Raw genomic sequence first — 16610 nt, 5'->3', positions numbered from 1 at the left:
ATCAGTCTCAAAAATAATACATTTGCAAAATAAAGTTCATACATGCACAGCACAATTCCCAATCCAATTTGTAAATTCAAAACATAATTCATAAAAACAAAACACAATTTGTAAATTAACAAGTAAAAAATCATGAATATTTCGTCAAATGAATTAGATTTGTGTATTTTTTAATCATGTTTTGAATTTATGAATTAGATTCGTCTATTTTTTACCACGTTTTGAATTTACCAATTGGATTTGTGTATTTTTTTTAATCGTGTTTTGAGTTTATGAACTAGATTGTTGTATTTTTAAGTCATGTTTTGAATTTATGAATTGGATTTGTGAAATTTGTAATATGTTTTGAAATTATAAGCTGGATTTGTGTATTTTTGAATCGTGTTTTTTTTTTATCTAAAATTTGATTTTGGAAATCTAAATTGTGTTGTGCATGTATGAATTATATTTTGTAAATGTATTTGGTAAATGGATTACTTACTGTAAATAGATGAAATGGCTCCATAGTAGGGATTGGTTATACAGTACGTATATTGGTTGGTTATACCAACGTGAAGTGAATATTTTTAAAGTTTGCAAAAAAATATTGAAAATGCAAATTAGCATGTTTCTGTCATGCTGTAAGGCAATCAACATCAAATGAATCTCCATATATTCTATTTCATAATTCCCACAATATAAACTTTTTTAGTAAGTCCAAAAATCACCTCAAGTGAGCATAAAAACTTTTCTGCAAATTACGTTTTTTTTTTTTTTTTTTTTGCATTTCTATCACGTGTTTCTCTTTACTTTAAAATGTGCATTGACACACATTTATGGAAACCCAGCTAGGGTTATTTTAGTATTATAATTATACAATAATAGTTTTCATAAATCTTGTTAATTTATTATATTATTCATTCATTTTCGTATTTATTATATTATTCCTTTCAAATTTTATATTTTTAGTTGAATTTCAGTTATTATTATTATTAAATATTTTCATAAACACATTTCGACTATTTACTTCGACTTTCACTTATTTGTCTAGTTTTGCATAAAATACAGAAATTAAAGGTAATTAAAAAGAAAACTACTAAATAATATCAACAATTCCTACTTACTAGAACTTCTACGTTAAGAGGCTTTGACACAATCTACATTGTAAAAGCGCTATAGAATTAAACATGAATTGAATTGAATTCCAGACTTTTGTTATGATAGCTGTTGCAATATGAAAAACAGGTTTCTTAAATGTGAAATAAATAATTAAATAAATGTTTAGAGAACATCGCAGTTCCAACTGTAATCACAATATTTGTCACAATAATCATAATGTGATTTTGTTTGGCCAAACTCTGTCTTAGCACAAGTTCCAATTATTTCTTGGCACTTCTTTTGTAACTTGAAGCACAACATTGCCTTTTTTAATGCACCATAAATCTTCTTGGTAAGGTTTAATTGGTGTTTTGTTTGTTCAACTTCTTTTATTGCCAAACACAACACATTAACTGTCAAATAAGAGTTCAAAAATGGGCTCCAATTAGCTCATTTCCATTTTTTAAAAACTACTATTTGAATCAATGTCAGTCGCAGTGTTCATTACGTTACTTACAAGTCTCATCAAGGGAACAAAGGTGTGTGAAGGCATTAAGTCACTTCGCTCAGACTTGTCCCGCGAGACCCCCTCAAGCCATCTGAAGGAGACTACCCACAATGACCCACCCGGGAAGCCAGCCAATGAACTTTCACAAGACACCTGAGTGTGGTTCCACTGGGAATCATTTCCAGGATGCTGGTGACTGTAAAGTGACCCTTAATTGACACAGCTCTTCATCTCCGTCCACATAAAGATGATTGTCTGATCCCCATTATTCATTACTGTCAAGAATCTCCTAAAGAACCAACATTGCATTTCTTTACATCATAGAGTATTTCCTACACTGAACGACTTCGATATCCACACACAGACAGTTTTGCACACAGAGACCTAATTCAGACGGCATTAGGGAATGTATTGAGGCTGCGGGAAACAAATATTGATCATCAAGGCTTCGGTTTCCCTACCAAAATTGACAGTTCCGGTCCTGGATTCTGATTGGTCAATATGGAGCTCCACTGCACACTACACAATATGTACTAACACACTTTACAGTAGGGCTGCACTTACGGTCACGAATACATCATTACATTAAGACAGAATTTATATTTTTGGGTAAATTATACCTTATAAATACAGTATGTGACTCTTTTAACACTATTTGGAGGTGTCCATGTTGCTGAGCATCCATAACACATGTTTATTTAAATCATTTAAAGCATAAAAAAATGATTACAGATTGAAATTTTTCTGATCCTTTAGAGATGTTTCAATATAATGTTAACATATACTTTCTCTGTGAATTTATGTTTTGAGTTTTTACTGCAAATGTGACATCCATAACGCTGGAATTGCTCATATATCATAGTAATAAAATAATATTAATTGTACATAATAATTGTGTTCTTGTATATAAAAATGCAGTTTGTTTAATTACATTATAATAACATCCGCTTTTATAGAAGTTAACATTTGAATATGGGGCATATTTTTGAAAAACACTCATTTCTAGAGCAGATTTTTCTAGATATCAAATTTATGGTCATTGAATGGTCCTGACGTAGATGTGACTTTCATTTTTGATGGAAAATTGACAGTTTAAAGCTGACAAAGTTTCATATTATAAGTTATTGTTGTGTATTGCCTGTTGGGAAGTTGTTTGTGTTCTCTGCAATCTACTGCATGAGAATGCGAATATGTGGCTGGCACAGTGTCTATAGCATTTCTCTGAATAAGTGAGAGTTGACAGCACTTTTCTTATAGTTTAGAAAAATGTTAACATACACTAGTGATTCTTTACACTTCAATGCACTTTGTCATCTTCCATTTGAGTGCGTCCGGCATAATGTCGACTTCATAATAATGTCAACTATCATCATTTCAGCCTTAATAGAAAAAGCGTAGCAATGGAATGCCAAAAAATGTGAGATTTAGAGATGTACATTAATTTTTTATAGAAGTTGAACTTCATTTAACTTGACCGTAAAATGTGAGATACTGTAAATGCTATGGTCAAATGCATCAATCTGTCACATTTATATTAAAAAGCAATGGAGAAACCTCATAAAGGAAGGCAAAAAAGTGAGAAGCAGAGTAAGGGAATGCAAAGTATAACTGTTAAAGAGTGCCACATTTATATAATGCCACGTAATGTGCAAGATGCTACAGAGAAACAGCAGAACAGCAGACAAACATGTTAGTCTAGTGCAGGCATACACAGGAACATAATGCAAAGACAGCAAAGTGGAATGCAAAAATGTCTGTCAACATACAAACAATGTCATTCAACCACATTTCTGTGGCCAATTAACCATCATTTATGACATCACAAAAGACATGTCATGTTTAGCAGAATTCTGCGGTTGAAAGGACAATAACATTTGTTTGCTTTTTCACACACTGCCAATAATAGGGCTGGGTGGTATTATGGTATATCTCATAACTACAGAATAAATTGTCAACCGTAATTCAATGCAATGGAATTTCGAGAGATGATTAATCGCAGCTGGTCTCTCATCTCTCATTTAAAAAGAATATATTTAAGAGCAGTGAGCACAATACAGTGAAACTGTGATGTTTTTATCTAAGGTTATCATGCCGTCAGACTCTTATACTGGCCCATGCCTAGTATCAAGCAATAGCGAAGTGCGAACTCTTGAAATATTCTTATATACACCACAACACTTAATTAAGCTAACTCACATGACACTGGAAGCACTGACTAGAGTGCTCGTAGTAAGATTGGGCAATCTGAGGTGAATGTTCACCTGCGATTTAGATAAACAGATTTTGATTTATGACTTCAAAATGCGAAGATGAGTTCAGAATAACTCTGTTTACAAAAAGTTAGGCATGCAGCCAGTGTAGTGCTACAACCTCACCCAACTAACAGCCTCCCCCAGATCCCAACGCCTTCTCAAAAACACCCCAAAAAAATAAAAAAAAAATCAGCAACAGCTCAGCCAAAAGGAGTTTGAAAAAACTCAAAAGTTAAAAATTTTTTGGCAAAAATCCAGCATTGAGAATCCCTACTATATTTAACTTTATATTTAGCAATGTCTAAATTCCAAGGTATTTAAATTTATTTATTGTAACTCTTTCGTTGATTTTCTGGAGTAACTAGAAGAACTCGAATATTAGTCATACTGCCAACCCCTAAAGGTAAAAGGATCAACTTCAAAAAAATTCTTCATCTGGTTATACCAGAAAGATCACGGTTTATCAGCTTAATTTTGTACAGAAAAATGTGAAAAATGTTAAGTAAAGGGCGGCAGAGTGGCTCAGTGGTTAGCACTGGCACCTCACAGCAAGAAGGTTGCTGGTTTGAGTCCCGACTGGGTCAGTTGGCATTCCTGTGTAGAGTCTGCATGATCTCCCCATGCTCCGGTTTCCCCCACAGTCCAAAGTCATGCAATATAGATAAATTGGATTAACTAAATTGGCCATAGTGTATGAATGTGAGAGTGTATGGGTGGGACTAAGTCTAAGAAAAATGAATGAATGAATGAATGAAGTTTAAGTAATTTTTTTCATTTAACTAAATCACAATGTTTTTCTCCTTGCATATTTCAAATTCTCAACATTGTTCGTCATCTACAGTATGCTGATTTTCTTCCTGTACCCTATGACAGAAATAAACCTGCTGTGAAAAACAAGCACTACATTCCATGTTGGTGTTATTCTTGACGTACATCTTAAGCCGTTAATCATACGTTTAGATAAACGCCAGGACCTCGTTAAACCGCAACATCCTACAAACATCAGCCGCCTCTGATAAGTGTGAGGAACTTACAGTGCTCTTTCAAGGCCTGTGCAGATTTACTTTGATGGAGAGGGGCCTTGCTCATGATGGATTTCTTGGCCACAGGCTGTTAGTGCTGACAGATGGTAAACAGGAATTCCACACCCAGAGTCCTCATTGTAATGGATGAGACTCTCCACAGGAGGAAGCGATGTTGTTCAGGAACATCTTCCCTAAATGTGTCAGGATGAGTCACGGTTTCATCCTCTTCCCTGTTTGCTTTAGATTCAAGTGCACGTAGAAAACAAATCATATGGTGGAAAGCCACTCCACAGAAGAGAAACAGATCTTAATTGCAGCTAACAGTTTAAGCAGAGTTAGACAACTAAAGCTTATGAAGGCTACATTAATGATCATTAAGGAACCTTGGATACTGTTTACAGAGATTTTAAAGGCAGCATCCTCTAATCACTCAAGATCACAGAGGAAAGGCCTCTTAGCTGATTTACAATTGCGGTTGAGCTATGTTTGGTCTCGCGTTTCACATTTGTGAAAGAGAAATCAAGAAGGTGTTGGTATTAAATTAATAGAGCTTCCACACTTCTGTTACGGATATCCTCCACTGGATTTGACATTGATCTGTTTGGGAATCCTCCACAGGCCTGTGCTGAAACCAGACCACAGCACCACTTAATAAGAAGTAGAGCCTCAGAAGCATTTCTTTAACAAGACCTGAAGGGCGTTTCAATCTTTTTTTAACAAAACTGTGGTGGGGGTTGCTCTTTACTTATTCTGGAATTATAATAGCATCTTTGTTTTTTTAGGAATGGAAATGCTGTTCAAAGATTTGGGATCAGTGGGTTCTTTTTATATGAAAGTTTATTCAGCCTGGATGCTTTAAATTGATCAGTAAACATTGTTATAATGTTACAAAAGACTCATATTTATTTAAATAACCTTGAAAAAAAATGTTTCTACAAAAGATATAATAAAATAATCAAATGAATTAGATGCAAAAACAAATTCAGCTTTGCATCACAGCAATAAATTGCATTTTAGAACATAATAAAATAGAAAACAGTTCTTTAAAAGGCACTTTCACTTTTAAAATGTTCTGTGTTCCTATAATAAATAGTGGTGTAACGGATTACAAATCTCACTGTTCGTATCACACTAGAGCTGCACAATTAATCGAAAAAAGATCACGATCTCGATTCCACCCCCTAGACCAGGCATGGGCAAATTCGATCCTCGAGGGCCGGTGTCCCTGCAGAGTTTTGCTCCAACACTAATCAAACACACCTGAACACCCTAATTAGTGTCTTCAAGATCACTAGAAAGCTACAAACAGGTGTGTTTTATTAGGGTTGGTGCAAAACTATGCAGGGACACCGGCCCTCCAGGATCGAGTTTGCCCATCCCTACCCTAGACGATCTTAATCCAGCATTTCTACGATTCTGGCAATCATATTTTCAAGTTCAGGAGAGAAGCAAAGGTGGCTGCACGAGTCTTTTTTATTGTTTCACATACATTGCTCAGCGAAATTGACACCTCCAAATGATGTTAAAAGAGTCACATACTGTATTTATAAGGTATAATTAATCTAAAAATGTCATTTTTGTCTTCATATAATGCTGTATTCACGGCCGGGAAATCACACGTGACATGAGCTGCTGACCGTGACCTGTAACCACAGAGAGGGCGGGCGCGCAACCTACTTAATGATAGACGCACGCACGTCTACTTTAGTGAACAGAACCTGCATAGGCTGTGAGTAACAGGTAATAAAGTTGTAAATAATATTCAGTTTGTGGCACAGAGTGATCGTTTGAGAGCCGCGCGTGAAGTATGAACAGCACCTAGCAGTGAAAATGAAACCGAAAGAGTGTACATAATTTAAATGTTCACAGTGTCAGTATAACTACTCTAGCCTATATAATGTTGACTTTACCAGTGAATAAAATGGTCTAATAATGTTGTCAATGACAGATTGCAAGCAAATATCTCACATAATTCAACATCACAATTTTTATAAGTAGAATAGAATTATTTATAGAAACCAGTAGACCTACAAATAATATTATTATTGTTGTTTTACCATACGTTTAAAAAAAAAAAACAATAATAATTGCCAACTCTTATTAACCTTTAGTTTACATCTACAGAATCGTGAGAAAATCGTGATCTTTTTTTGAAGCAAAAAAAAATGTTAAATCGTGTCGGCGCAATAGCCTAGTGGTTAATGCGCTGACATATGGTGCCGTAGCACTTCAGGGCGTCCCGAGTTCAAATCCCGGCTCGAGGACATTTCCCGACCCTACCCCCTCTCTTTCTCTCCCACTTCGCTTCCTGTCTGACTACTGTCCTATCTAATAAAGGCGAAAAGGCCAAAAATAAATCTTTAAAAAAAATAATAAAAATAAAAAAATCGTGATTCTCATTTTAGCCAGAATCATGCAGCTCTAGATCACACTATGGTTTTTGAGTCACAGATCGGACCATTTTTTGGATCAACAAAAAAGGGAGAAGACAAATTTCATTTGCTTTCCATTTATACAAAAATATTACTGCAAAAACCATTGGTTTTAACAAACATAACTTGAACCTGTAATCTTAATAAAAATAAAACTCAAGAAAGAACCAGCTGAAATAAAGGAAAATATTCAATAGGAAAAATGATCTATGCTACTGTTGCTGATAATGCTAAATATAGAAATCCAACATCTTGTACAACAAATCATATTTATTTTCAATTAATGATTCAACAATTCACACATAAAACGTCATGTTTCATTATAGATGGATCATTTTTGAAAACCTATTCAGTGACATCATTTTGATGATTGTTTGTCACCACCCATTGGTTACACAATGTAATTGCTTTCACCAGCGTCAAACATTTACCAGTGTCAAGTTCCATTAAAGGGGGATTTTAATCTTTACCATAAACATCAGTGTTTATATCTGAACTATCTAGTACTTCTGTGTTATTTGTTTGTTTTTAACAAACTGAAAAAAGTGTAAAAACTGAATCTTTCTCGATCAAACGCAGATTTAAATGTGGCGCTTAAACATATGCAAATCATTATCATTTATTATTCAAGTGACGTGGGTTTGAATTGAGACCATAATCTTTTAATGTTTATTTGTGCAGCTTTACACTAAATGCATTAACACAGACTAAACAAACAGTGACAGAAAACACCAAACACCTTTAATTAACTAAGAAAGCATTTGGGTCCCACCACAACTTTTTCTGTCATCAATATATTTTACAGGGAAGCCAAAATTCTTTCATACACGTGATTTGAATGACGCAGGAGGCGATCTCTATGCAACTGTTATAAATGTTGGATTAACCTACAAGTTCAAAAAAAGTTATTAATCTGCAAGCCACGTGCATTCCGAACCATGGGTTGTAATCAACCATGATTTGCTACACCCCTAATAATAAATGCAGCATTGATGAGCAGACGTGCAGTTTTTACTATAAAGTCAAAACCTAATAATAGAAAAAAGTTCCCTATCAGTTATCTATCAAAAAAGGAACTGTTTTAAATGTACATTGCTGTAATTTAATAATAATATAGTTGAAATTATTAATTTGTACAAAATTTGCAAAATTGTAATAATTTATATTGCTAATAAATTTTAAAAGGTTTTAATATGTAATATTTATGGGCTATTGGCCATGTACTGAAAACAATTATTAGCTCATCAGATGTATTTCAGAGCAGTGCTTTAGGGCTAGGCGATATGGCAAAAATGCTATCTCGCTATTCTTTTCCATATTGAACAATAATGATATACATTTTGATATAACTTGTTAATGCTTCCAGATTTAAAAGAGTACCCCAACAATGAGTAAAGCCACAAAACTTAGAGGGTCCATTGAATAACATAACCTATTATCGGTGGCCAATCATTTTTAATACATTTTGATAAATTTGATACATCTCTAATATTAACACATTCCTAGATTCCGATTGTTGCAAATTTCTGCTGTGTGATTGGTTCTTAGATCAAAATAGAGTAAAAATTCAAGAGCTTGTTATTTTTATCGATAGGGCTGGGTGATTAATCAAAAAGTAATCGAAATTGGCATTCAGAACCTATAATCAATCAAATTTTTCCAGGTCAGTTCTTTCAATTATTTACCCTACCGCTTGTGGAGTCACGTCAGTCTGTTTAGACTTTTGCATTGAGTGCAGCGTATGGTCTGGCGCAGCCTTCATGCGTTCACATACCGCTTGCTGTGACTGATTTTGACCTCTCAAAAAATGTAACTATACGTTGCGACGGCGCATAGCACAAGCTCTGTGATTGGTCAGCTTGGTAGCGTTGACGAGTGTAGGCAGTTTGCATGTTCTCCACGTGTTCGCATGGGTTTCTTCCGGGTGCTCCGGTTTCCCCCACAAGTCCAAAGACTCCGGTACAGGTGAATTGGGTAAGCTAAATTATCCATAGAGTGTGTGTGTGTGTGTGTGTGTGTGTTTGGTTGTGTGTGAATGGATGTGTATGGATGTTTTCCAGTGATGGGTTGCAGCTGGAAGGGCATCCACTGCGTAAAACATAAGGCCCCAGATCTGGCGACCCCAGATTAATATAGGGACTAAGCTGAAAATGAATGAATCGTTCATCAATCGTTAAGATTTTGATTTTAGGCCAAATCACTCAGCTCTAGTTATCGACATAAATATGATCATGATTCAATATAATATCATTTATCAGCCCAGCCCTACAGTGCATTGCTTATTTTTTCTATTAAAACCTTTGATTGGATTGAATGTTTAGAAAGCTTTTAGTGATGCAAAAAAAGAGAGCCTAACAATTCAGACATGGGAAAAAGATCAAACTCCGTAATCTTCCCTTTCATACAACACTGATCCTTCCTAAGGAGGTTCAATCTGGACCACTTGAACAAAACCCTTCAGAAAAGATGCCTCAGAAAATGACATTCAGCACCGGTGAATGAGCAACGGACAAAGTGAGCAGGATACTTTTCATTTTAGATACTAGGGCTTCTGTTCAGAGGGTGAGGACAGAATGGGAACATTTGATGTAGAAAGAGCTCTGTGATCAGAACTACGCAATCATTCCTGAATATGAGAGATATGTGTTGACAGCATTTCTGTGAGATTACAAGAGATGCAAAAGAAGAGCTTTGTGTGACGTGTAAACCAAATCATGCATATCACCCACTTCTACAATAAATCTCACCTGTTAAAGGGACAGTTCACTCAAAAATCAAAAAATTGTTCGAGTTTGCACATACAGTACTGTTTGATGGACAGTTTTTTGGTGTCATTTTTTTTTAAGAAAGTGATTCTGTTCATCAACAGAATCAACACAATTTATCAAATGTAAAAAAAAAATTATTGTTAAATATTTATTAAAATTGTAAATAACTGCTTTCTTATTGTATGTAGTTTCAAATGAAATTATTACTCCAGTCATTATTGCTTTTATTACTACTACCGTTAATAATAATAATAAAAATAACAAAAATAATAATAATAATAATAAATATAATAGTGATTTCTAAAGGATCATGTGACTCTGAAGACTGGAGTAATGAAGCTGAAAAATCATCTTTAAAATCACAGAAATAAATTATTAAATTAAATGATAAACTACTTTTGAAGAGTTATTTTATAGTGCAATAACATTTCACAATTTGTACTGTATTTTTTATTAAATAAATGCAGCCTTGGCGAGCAGGATACGCTTATTTTTAGACATTTAAAAATCCTACTGACCCCAAACCTTTGTACATTAATAAGCAACAGGAAATTCGCCCTCCAGGCAGTCATGAACACATTCACGGCCATTAACTGAGATAATAAATAAAAATAAGATTCAGATTGTTTTACTTGACAAGACCTCAATGTACCGCCAGGAGATAATGGTATCAATTTTGTTTTACTTGTCCTGAACAGGCATGGGACGATAACCGCTTTCAAGGTATACAAGTCAAGGTTTTAAAACCAAGAAAATGTTCTGCTATACTGATCCTAAGGTATGTGCAAGATTTTTTTTTTATTAACGTTTTTGAGGACAACAGTATCTCCTGCAGAAAAGATATCCAAAGATACCTTTTTAATTTGTAAATAAATCAGTGTTTTTGTAACTAATAAGGACAGCAGAAGTGTTTAGCCTGACATGTTCACTCTTCCAAGATATTTTACAAGGTTCTCAAAATAAAATATATTGTGTTCAATGGGGAAAAAGTTTTTGTTTTTTTACCCAGACATTTAAAAAGAATATATTTTAGAGCAGCAATCAACATTGTGAAAACATGATATTTTTAACCAAGGTTATCTTACCGATTGTGTTATAATCTTATACCGGCCCATGCCTAGTCCTGAATATGTTTTTTTTTTGTTTCTAAAGTGCGATTAGAGGTCTAATAAATCTCTAATGTTCCACTGAAGAAAAAAATATCACCTACTTCTTGGATGTCCTGAGGGTGAATTATTTAATTATAAAATTTTCATTTTCGAATCAACTATCCCTCTAAAGCCCAGTGCCACCAAATTATAAATAAAATCACATGTAATGTTACACCTTCAATAAATAATATTATAATGCCAAGCATTTGAGATGATAGAACTGTTTTTTGTATTTAAAAATGTATTTATTAAGTATCATATTCATGTACACAAAAATAGTACAGAATTTTTATATCAGCAGTAAGCTCAAATTTTCTACATGAAGCCATTCTTGTACTCCATTTAATATGTAACATTTCATTGATAATAAATGATCATTTTCTTCATTTTTTAACATTTAATCATTTTCCTTTGACCTAGTCTCCATGTCAGAGGTCGCCACAGCAGAATGAACCGCCAACTATTCCGGCACATGTTTTTTATACAGCGAATTCCATTCCAGTTGCAAACCCAATCCTGGGAAACACCCACACACACTCATTCCAATTTATATTTATATACACTTATAGTGCATGTTTTTGGACTGTGGGGGAAACCGAAGCACCGAGAGCACAGAAATGCCAATTGGCCCAGCCAGGACTCGAACCAGCGACCTTCCTTTTTAACAACATGTTAATGATAAAGTGTTTACTAGCGTAAAGGGGGGACAAGCGGTCACTCACACGAGATCGACCAATAACAACAATAAAAAGATCTAATCAATTATACTCCACATCTACAAAATCAATTGCAATATATGTAATAACAGTGATCAAGAACAGAATCAAAACATTTGATACCAAATTTAATATAAACGCTTTCCTCAAAGATGTTTTCCTAAAACACAGAAATCATATGTTACCCATTCGCTAAACCTGATTTTCCAATTACAGCTGGAACACAGACTGGGACACAGAGTGGCTTTATTCCACTCGCCAATCTGTGACGGCGTTACAGTATTTCTTACGACCTCCAACCCCAAGACATTCTGCAGAAAGCCTTTCTAGATCACATTACTTCATATTAGTACATCCAACATTTTGACAGCATACTAAGAGAGAGGCTTTTAGGTTCCTCAATGAACTTGCTGAACACATTTTGCAGCACATTTAAAATGATCTATGACAATGTTGATTTGAGAAGCAAGAGGCCTAATCTAATAGTCAGATGCACCGATTAGAGGGTTTCATCTAAGATGCCCAAAGTGTGGTGTTGCAGTGCTAAAACTGATCTAAAGTGGCAATTCAATCAACTCACAAGTACAAAACCTCCAGAGTCATTTCTCCATAGTTTGCATTCAGTACAAATGACTGAGCATCAGAATTGTCTTATGACCTCTGAGTGAAAACATCTCAGTCCCAACTGCCTTCTAATGGCTGGTTCACAACTACCTGATGGAAGAATCTGAAGTGATCATGCAAACAACCACAACCACAAATTTCGACATGATTAAAAACATGACACATCAGTGATCACAGGCAGCGAATGTGAGGTTCAACCACTAAATAAAGGTACAAACAACACCGGAAGGTCTTTCTGTTTCCACACATGCTGAAAGTCCACATTTCAGGTCTCTGTACACAATCACGGTTGCGCAAAATGCAAGGACAAATCAATATGCAAGTGTTGTGCTTGTGAGACCAAACCACAAGAGAAGTTAGTGTTACAGCAGAAGTGTTATCAAAAAGGACTGTCCATCAAACTCATACAGGAAAACGTTAGTTTGATCCCAATAAAATCTTGAATTCCTAATAAGCAAACAACAAAATAATGCTTTTATTTAACTAATTTAACAGAATACAAAGAAAATTAAATGCATAAATACATTGTTTTATCAAACAATCTTCAGAAAAGACAGTTTTTTGCAAGGCTGAGATGTGCATTGTGTATACACACACACACTCAGCTATTAAGCTTTCTGTGCCATATGTTACTTTTAGCAGTAACAGTCAGAACATCAGTTCCCTCTCAAATAAGACAAGGAACAATTGTCATTGCACTCATGCTTGGCTAAAGGGCAACCTAATTTAAATGAAAGGTATTTCTATTGTCCAAAATAATCTTTTGAATCTGGGGGGCTGCGTGGCCATAAATTATGAATTTGGCTGAAGTGACTGCAAGGCCATGAGGCTACAGACAGCACACTATTCACATAAGAAAAAAAGATCCACTTGCCAATCACTATATATATATATATATACACACACATTAATTATGACACAATTATTTATCATAATGGTATCCTTGTTTACATACCCACAACGAATAGCAATAAAAGTGTATATAAACAACAACAAAGCTTCTGTCTGCCTGTAACCGTACATATGTTTATTGTTTGTTTCATTGGACATGCACACATCAGGGTTTGATATAGACTAGATCAAGCAGATGAATGTCAGTGACAGCTCGGCAGTTGTCCTATACAGTTCAATACAAAAGCTGGCACGTGCCTAGTCCGTATTATTTTTCCCCTGGTATATCATACGAAACGTAAGAAGAGCAGTTTTTAAAAAGACTAATGAAGTTACGACCGATTAAAATAAGAAATGGGGGTGTCCTGCTTCTCCCCAAAGGAAAGTAGGCAGAGATGCGGTTGTTACGGATGTTAATGCAAATTACCGCTGCAACACTTTGTGGTTGTATGTAAATAAACGTACCTGGTCTGGTAGATCCGTCACGACAGACGATTAGAGGGTTACACAAAAACTCTTTGTAGACGAGGACCACCGCACAGACGTGCCATTCGCTTGAGCTGGTCCATTCACCGCTTTAAAATGCGACACTCTGGACGTCTCGACGCTGTGCTCACCACAACTGTATCACACCGAGAGCGCGTCACCTTCAGAGGGTTGCCAGATGCTCGTTGTATAGCCACGACTTCATATAGAGGTTTTCATTAGTTCACAGTGTTAAACAAGCACATTCTGATTTAAGGTGTATTTTATAAAGACACGTGGATTTGAATGAGACGACTGTTTGAAATGCGGTATCTTAAATCTAAATCACTGAGCAGATATTACCTCCGACCGTGTAAAACACAACGGGTCTTCGCGAGGAGCTTTTATCCCACACAGGCAACACATTTACTGGTTCACTGTCTGTGGAAAAATGTTAATAGCACCAGTCTCATTGGCTTAAAAGCTGTATGACGGGAACGTTTTGACGACTGCTATTGGTTGTTGGCTTTAACCCCGCCCTCTTTTGTTGTGTTTTGCAAGAGAGCCCCGTGCTGATACAAGGGTCTTAAAGAGACAGCACATGGTGACTGAGAAATTAAAGGCTTCGGCTTTAGTTTTTTTCACTGGAATAGATGGCATGAATAGAGTAATATGATAAACAACTGAAATGATTTGTAATTACAGAAACAAGATCATAATTTTTATTACATTAAAACAAATAGATATCTATTTTAGGCACATAAATATTCAGAAAACATTCACAATTTGACAAATGTGATGTTTGCGCTGATGTAAAAATTCTGACTCAATGCATTTCTTCTATTTGCTAAACAGTTAAAGAGATATCCTGCCATTTTATTATTATTTTTTCAACAAAAGGCCATCTAAGGTGTAGTAGGTGTCTTTTTTTCTTCTTCAGTAAAAAAGATCTTAATCTGAAACCCTCCCAGCAGACACAAAATATCATAATGTGTAAATATTAGGTCAGATTTAGGTTACCAGCATCTAAGGACAATGTTATTTTGACATCCAATAACGATGTGAAATGACGTTGATATTTTATTGATTTTAGGTTGTGTTGAACAGTAACCAAAATCCAACGTCAAGCCAACATCTTAAACCAACACATATTGATGTCAAATACTGACATTTATTCGTCTGGTATGGCAACCAACATCCAACGTTTGATAGACGTCATAGTGTCACACAACATCAAGCTGTAACATCACTAGACCTGATATTTTGATATTTTGTTGTTTTTAGGCTGTGTTGGAAAGTAACCAACATGCAATGTCTGTCCGAGGTTGGACATAGACATCAGCCAGAAGTTTAGTTCTGATGTCAACCTGATTTTCATTTCCAAACAAAATGCATCGTCCCACAATGTTGGGGTACAACGTCAATCTGGTATCATGTTGACATCCTGTGCCTACTGAGTCAAAAGTCAGTAGTTTCCAGCACTCTGAAAGTAAAAAAAAAAAAAACAATTACAGGCAACATCAAGGCATCACCAGTAGTATTAGCCTTTCCCCGTAGCCTATGTTTGTTTGATTGGTTGTTTTTTTTTACTTTCAAAGATTTGGTAGTCAAGTCTTGACTTGTATTTTATGACTCACCAAGGACCACTGTTTCAGAAAAAAACACCTTTAATATTCTTTCAAAGAAACAAACCACCTATTTCTTGGATGCGCTGAAGTTAAGTAAATTATCAAGAATTAGTCATTTTGGGTAAACTACTGCATCAATTTAACTTGTGGAATCTGTCTAAGCCATGGCATAATTTAGTGACATCAAAGTTTCCAAGCTGGAAGTCTGGCATCACATTTCCTGCTCCACTGTTCCTTACAGAAATTTTAGCTTCCTGAGTTGGAACGTGCGCAGAATTACTGGCCACACAAGCATCATGCAGAGTAAGTTGAATGTGACAACCATTACTGCACTAATACAACATTACATGAAAACAGAGTACTCAGCTGCTCAGAAACCAGGATATTTTGAGACCCTAAAAGCTCTCATCACTGCAGTTTCTCAGTCTATGTTTCACTTTTTTTTTTTTTACTAATACTGTGGTTAAAACATATTGTGAAGCTAATTTCATGGAAAACTGGCAGTCTTCATAAGAGGGATTTATTTATCAATTTTTAAGAACACACCAGTTTTGAATTTTTGAAGGCATATAGAAAAATACATCGGGGGAAATAAGTATTGAACACGTCATGTTTTTTCCTGTAGCTGTTGATATGCAATTGAACCAGCTTTTGGTAAAAACCCAAACATTACAAACATAAAAATAAAAAAAATAAAAAACTAATCCGAAAAATTGGTTCTGTTGTAATAACAATGAAAAGACACAAGGAGAAAGTGAAAGTACTGAACTACTGATATGTATTTAATACTACATAAAAAAAAAAAGCTTTTTTGGTGACGGCAGCTTAAAGACAGCTCTCATTTGGAGAATAAAGTCACATGAATTGGTCAGGTGTTAGCTTTTTTAACAGAGTGTAAAAATCTTGATGGTTCTGTGGCTCTCGTCTATCAAATCTGATATTCATTTTGTATTTTCTATTGGATTCAAGTCAGGTGATTGGCTGGGCCATTCTACAGCTTGATTTTCTTTCTTTGAAAGCATTTGAGAGTTTCCTTGGCTGTGTTTTGGATCATTGTCTTGCTGAAATGTCCA

General features: G+C 35.1%; 1 protein-coding gene across 2 annotated transcripts in view; it reads right to left on the bottom strand.

Moving 5' to 3' along the window:
• The window catches only part of tpst1 (tyrosylprotein sulfotransferase 1), an 80887-nt gene extending 66595 nt beyond the window's left edge, over window positions 1-14292 (bottom strand). Inside the window, exon 1 of one of the 2 annotated variants that reach the window (XM_056473729.1) lies at window positions 13910-14292. The gene's annotated coding sequence lies outside the window, so the exon portion shown is untranslated. The remainder of the gene's footprint in view (window positions 1-13909) is intronic. The other variant, XM_056473730.1, reaches the window with a different exon arrangement.
• Window positions 14293-16610: the final 2318 nt, after the last annotated feature.

Source organism: Danio aesculapii, chromosome 15 (assembly GCF_903798145.1).
Source record: "Danio aesculapii chromosome 15, fDanAes4.1, whole genome shotgun sequence".
Taxonomy (NCBI): domain Eukaryota; kingdom Metazoa; phylum Chordata; class Actinopteri; order Cypriniformes; family Danionidae; genus Danio; species Danio aesculapii.
Note: the sequence above shows the minus strand (reverse complement) of the source record. Positions and strands in the feature narration are given on the sequence as shown.